At 30.2% G+C, this 6,727-nt stretch overlaps 1 long non-coding RNA gene across 1 annotated transcript; it reads right to left on the reverse strand.

The window, feature by feature from the left end:
• On the reverse strand, nucleotides 1-5,463 carry LOC144360974 (uncharacterized). Its single transcript, XR_013422323.1, has 3 exons — nucleotides 5,366-5,463; nucleotides 1,566-1,690; nucleotides 1-154 (listed from the first exon to the last, which is right to left on the reverse strand). It is a non-coding gene; the product is annotated as an uncharacterized LOC144360974 (long non-coding RNA).
• Between the last annotated feature and the right edge of the window lie 1,264 nt (nucleotides 5,464-6,727).

The following is a 6,727-nucleotide window of genomic DNA, read 5'->3' on the forward strand; positions in this document are numbered from 1 at the left end:
TAACAGTTATTAAAATGAAAAGGTAATACGCAATCAATTTATTTGATGTATAATATGACGACATATTAGTTGAATTTAGGACAACTAGATATTTAAGTGTTCATTGCGTTCTTTCAGGTCCATCTTCTTGCCAACAACTTTTGCATATTGGTTTCTGTAATAAACAATACAGTGGTGTTTTTATTGCACGTATCACAATGCATTATGGGAAAGAAAATCCCATTGTGTAAAACTATCCTGGTAACATTTTTTTTATAAACCAATTAACAATATTAGACAATATACCTAACACAATTCATATGAGGAAATCACACTACAGGTATGAATGTAAAAATGCAAATTCTAAGTAGGGCTATGGAATTCAATATTATGATATACCAATGCCTCGGGTACCTTGACATATTTTTAATGTCTGGGACGTGTTTTTCCGTGCAGGGAATATTTCATGTGTATTCGTTATATCATCATTTTAACAGTGTTTCCGAATATTCCCGGCTAACTCATTTGACTGTTGACACTTTTATCGATGCGTATCTGGGTGGGCTCTCCAAATAGTGTGACCAGATGTCGTCATTGTTCTCCTTAACTGTTTAGCAAATGTAATTTTTTCATTGAACTGAATAATTTGTACACCCTTCAGCAGACATTCTGTTATAACATTTAACATTTGTCTTTGATTTGGTGATTTGTGTCCCAGCCATTTGACTTTCACAACTTTGAGCGTAATTTTTTACTGATACCAAATGTGTTTAGTTTGGTGACTGTGTTAGTTCATTATTAAAATATAGTGTTCTCTTTTTATTTATGCGTTGTATATCAACAACGGCTCACAACAATTCAATTGATGTATTGCATATATGACAAATGATGACCTTCCCACGAACAAATGTTCTAACACCTACAAAAATGGCCGAAAAATCCAACTTCATTTTGTGAGAATGATGCACCAATACAGTTAAAATACATTTTATATTTATTATACGTCAGTCGCTGATACCAATCTGTTTTTGGTATATTAACTCTATTACAGTGTGGAATAGTTTTTGGACGCATGTTTTACATAAATTTGTAAATAGCTCATATAGTTTTTCCATTCCGAATAGTACTCTTTGCAGTATGCCAGTAATCTCTGCAGTATTCTCAACACGCGCATTTCCATTGACGCTAAATTCAAAGATGAATCTTTTTGGCAGTATTTACATTGTTATGACAGTTTTCTAACGCTTGCCCTCCGGTGCCATCTAATTTAATTGAATATGCCCCTTCCGAGGACGCCTATAGTCATCTGGAGCGGCATCTGCAATTGAAAATGCAGACCGGTGGGTTGGAGTTTAGACACAAAAGGAAGTCATTCCGTCATATTATACTTATTATTCAAAATATGTACATATCACTTGTTTTCATTGTTTCATGACATATTATTAGTATTTGTGCTGTAATCTTTTAAATTGGTTTTGTTATTGCATGATTATTCTTTAAATAAATTACATATTAATTTTAATCAATATTTGTCACTTATACGAGATGAGAGCCATTTGCTACCAGTATCGTGAACCCTGTTTTACCTTTTTAGCAGTGGCCGAGAACTTCTCCGGCGGCGAGTAGCATGATACGCTTCAACATTCACAGTAACCATAGACACAACCAATAATACCATTATAATAAGGATAACGCTCTTGGAAACCATTTTCTATAAGGTATAGGTAGAACAGAAGTGACAGCAATAAACACAGACACAAGTTATAGATGCAGGTTTGTGTGCACTTTGAGATCTCGCTCTTGCTTTATTCCGTATTTAGCTAGTATTGGCGTCACAAATATCACAACACATGAAATCTCTACTTTGGTAGTTCAGTTGGTGATGCGTTACATAGCATTTATAGTTTTTGTCCATGTGATTTAAAACTTTACAGATCATGTTTTTAATCCAGTTTTACGTGTTAGAGTCAGTTAACAAGATAACTTGCAACAACCAGTCGCTGTTTCGTGGATGAACAATTATTCTGACCTACTTTGAAACACAAGTTGGGAAAATGACTAATTTGCATAACCATTCATCCAATATTGTTATTACTAATATTATTAAAATGTTACCATTACTAGTCAATTCGGAATATGGGGAAATATAGATTCTTAGGTCAATTCTCATAATTTACACTTATAATATTATTATTATCTTTATTTCAGGCACCAAAGCCCAGAACCCAGAAAGAAAGAAATGCAAACACTGTAAAAAAAAAACAAAAAACAAAACACAACACACGAAATTTACCGGAAGCCACGATGACCAAAGAGTATGTTTAAAAACGACATCACTGTTAGAAATTCATTCAAAAATAGTGTTATTCTTTTTAAAATTCTCTGCAAAAACTTTCTAAACCTGACAGCAAATCTGTCAACCCATCGCATTTTTTTCTGAAAAAACGTAGTTACACAGTCAATAAATGAAAATATTAAACATTAACTGCGGAAAAATAACATTTAACTTCAAGCAAACATTTGTAAAATTTGCGAAATAACATTCGATTTCCTCTATCGCATAATGATTCATTTAGTGTTTTAATCTAAACAGTACCAGTAGCAAATCATACCTGAAATATTTGTGACATCAAACAAACTGGAGAGCCCACATTTTTATTCCAGGTTTGTTATTGATGACGCCAATTTATTAAGTTTATAACAACTATTTGTTTTCGCTGATACTAATAAAAAGTTAAATATATTCTGTGAACTATGTAGTGCGAGCAAATTAACGCTAAATGACAACAAAACCATTACATGATTGTCAAAATTCTTCAAAGACATGTTCACGCAACGGGAAGCCTTGATATATACCTTAAATTATCTTTGAGTTTCCATTGATCAAGGTCTTAACTTGAAAGCACGTATATATAACGTGACAATGCACCTAAGGTGGGAATTGTGCATATCCACGCCACTATGTATCAAAATCTTGATATTTTATAAAACACTACTATTGGCACAAATTACATATTGCATTGAAATATGGGAAATAATAGTTGGTCATTGTCACAAGCAATTCTGCTTCTCAAGAAAAACAGGTGGAGCGACTTTTTACATTTTCTAATACCTATGTCCAAACGGCCTTACTTATTTTATTTTCAACTAGACCCACTAGATAACTTCACACTAGCATTCTCATTGAGACCTACCTACACAGTTGTGTAATCCATTCTGTAAATAATTATCTTGACTCGTTTATTAACAATTACCCAATTCGACTCGACTCTAGCGACAGATATAACCAGTTTAAGTGATACTTGCACGATCACAACTTAACCTTATGTTTTGTTCCCTTATAATTTAAATTCGACGTGTCTAATTATTATTATTATTCCAACAATGGGTCACTATACTATTAATTGCACAGAAAATTTGCAATTTTTTAGTGTATACATTAGTATCGCTTTTTCATTATTATAAATATATAGAGCTTTAGATTTATATGGATTTTGAAATAAGCAATAAATAAATAAATAAGCAATAAGAAAGCAATAAATAAATAAATAAATAAATAAATAAGCAATAAGAAAGCAATAAATAAATAAATAAATAAGAAATAAGAAAGCAATAAATAAATAAATAAAGAAATAAGAAATAAGAAATAAGAAATAAGAAATAAGAAATAAGAAATAAGAAATAAATAAATAAGAAATAAGAAATAAGAAATAAGAAATAAGAAATAAATAAATAAGAAATAAGAAATAAATAAATAAGAAATAAATAAATAAGAAATAAATAAATAAGAAATAAATAATAAGAAATAAATAATAAGAAATAAGAAATAAATAAAGAAATAAATAAAGAAATAAATAAAGAAATAAATAAAGAAATAAATAAATAAATAAATAAATAAATAAATAAATAAATAAATAAATAAATAAATAAATAAATAAATAAATAAATAAAGAAATAAATAAATAAAGAAATAAATAAATACAGAAATAAAGAAATAAATAAAGAAATAAATAAATAAAGAAATAAATATTTAAATAAGAAATAAAGAAATAAATAAATAAATAAAGAAATAAATAAATAAAGAAATAAATAAAGAAATAAATAAAGAAATAAATAAATAAAGAAATAAAGAAATAAATAAATAAATAAATAAATAAATAAATAAATAAATAAATAAATAAATAAATAAATAAATAAAGAAATAAATAAAGAAAGAAATAAATAAATAAATAAATAAATAAATAAATAAATAAATAAATAAATAAATAAATAAATAAATAAATAAATAAATAAATAAATAAATAAATAAATAAATAAAGAAATAAATAAAGAAATAAAGAAATAAAGAAATAAATAAAGAAATAAATAAATAAATAAATAAATAAATAAATAAATAAATAAATAAATAAATAAATAAATAAATAAAGAAATAAATAAATAAAGAAATAAAGAAATAAAGAAATAAATAAATAAATAAATAAATAAATAAAGAAAGAAATAAAGAAATAAATAAAGAAATAAATAAATAAATAAATAAATAAATAAATAAATAAATAAATAAATAAATAAATAAATAAATAAATAAATAAAATATTTTTTTATGCCGGATATATATATATATATATATAGCAACTGTTGTTGGGCCATCCATTAAAACACAATATCATATTATACTGTCTCATATTTCATTTATTAACTTGATATCCTGATGATATTATTCGTTTGTAATTAGTTAATATAAGATGAATCCATACAATTGAGCACTAGGAGTTCGGATCGAATATATTTTCTAATCACCCACGCACTCGCGTTTTCAATTTTCGACCGAATTGTTGATCAGTCGAGCTGAACAGAGAGTTTCTACACAAAAACACTGAATTTAATGTTACAGAAATAAGGATATGGCGCACAAATTGTGCTTAAAATTAAGGAAAATACATCGCATCTAAGTTATATTAAAAAGTGTACTACCGGTATTGAAAGGTTTTGATATATTTTCAATATTAGTGTCCTTTAGTAAACTGCGGAATTGTCATGGTCACCATTAGAACTTATCTCCCCGTCGACCTACAAGTGTTTACAGTATGGGAATGTATACTAGTTTTCCCAGATATGTATCGAAAAATATCACTGCTTTATGTGTCATGTGATGTAAATTCGCCAAGCTATATCGCATATTAAATTTTCCGGTATTTGAATTGAAGGATGGTTGTCGTTGTGCCGCATTGTGTTCGATATGTTGGTCTCATATATATGTATGCAACACGTGTAAAAGGCATGGTTTGTTTACACACAATTTGAACATGCACTGCTTGACAACAACTGAACTTCAACAAAATGTACTCAGACACAAAGAAATTTATAAACTAAATTTACGGGTACCTACCTTATGATATCCAGTGTATTCAACTTCAGGAAAATGTTCACAGTAAACACTTACTGAGTGGCTGATATTATAATGCACTGAAATCGACATATCATCCTCATTAACCTTACACCAGGTGCCAATTAATAGAGTTTTGTTCTCATTTATTATGACACAACGTTTTAAAGTGCAATTTGGAATATCCATTATTGGTGTTCTATTTTTGCAGTAACCTATGAACTCGGAGTGATTATATTCCATCATACTCACACCACAGCGTAAAGTTGGCATCGGAACCATACTGGCATCAGCTTAGCGTCGGATTCGCACACTAAACTTAATTACACTCGAAATTGTTAAGTACACATTTAGTTACAAATGTAGCACTGACGTAACGTGGAGCTCACATTGGGGGGGGGGGGGGTGGAGTATTTTAAAGTGTGTGTACAAATGTAGCACAACGTAGCATAACGTGGAGCTCACATTGGAGGCGGAATATTTTAAAGTGCGTGTACAAATGTAGCACAACGTAGCATAACGTGGAGATCACATTGGGGGCGGAATATTTTAAAGTGCGTGTAAAAATGTAGCACAACGTAGCATAACGTGGAGCTCACATTGGAGGCGAAATATTTTAAAGTGCGTGTACAAATGTAGCACAACGTAGCATAACGTGGAGCTCACATTGGAGGCGGAATATTTTAAAGTGCGTGTACAAATGTAGCACAACGTAGCATAACGTGGAGCTCACATTGGGGGCGGAATATTTTAAAGTGCGTGTACAAATGTAGCACAACGTAGCATAACGTGGAGCTCACATTGGGGGGTGGAGTATTTTAAAGTGCGTGTACAAATGTAGCACAACGTAGCATAACGTGGAGCTCACATTGGAGGCGGAGTATTTTAAGGTGCGTGTACAAATGTAGCACAACGTAGCATAACGTGGAGCTCAAATTGGGGTGGAGTATATTAAAGTGTGTGTACAAATGTAGCACAACGTGGATAACGTGGAGCTCACATTGGGGTGGAATATTTTAAAGTGCGTGTACAAATGTAGCACAACGTAGCATAACGTGGAGCTCACATTGGGGGCGGAATATTTTAAAGTGTGTGTACAAATGTAGAACAACGTAGCATAACGTGGAGCTCACATTGGGGTGGAGTATTTTAAAGTGTGTGTACAAATGTAACACAACGTAGCATAGCGTGGAGCTCACATTGGGAGTGGAGTATTTTAAAGTGTGTATACAAATGTAGCACAACGTAGCATGACGTGGAGCTCACATTGGGGTGAAGTATTTTAAAATGTGTGCACAAATGTAAAACAGCGTAGCATAACGTGGAGTTCACATTGGGGTGGAGTATTTTAAAATGTGTGTACAA

This window comes from Saccoglossus kowalevskii, chromosome 15 (genome assembly GCF_978046115.1).
Source record: "Saccoglossus kowalevskii chromosome 15, keSacKowa6.1, whole genome shotgun sequence".
Lineage (NCBI taxonomy): Eukaryota > Metazoa > Hemichordata > Enteropneusta > Harrimaniidae > Saccoglossus > Saccoglossus kowalevskii.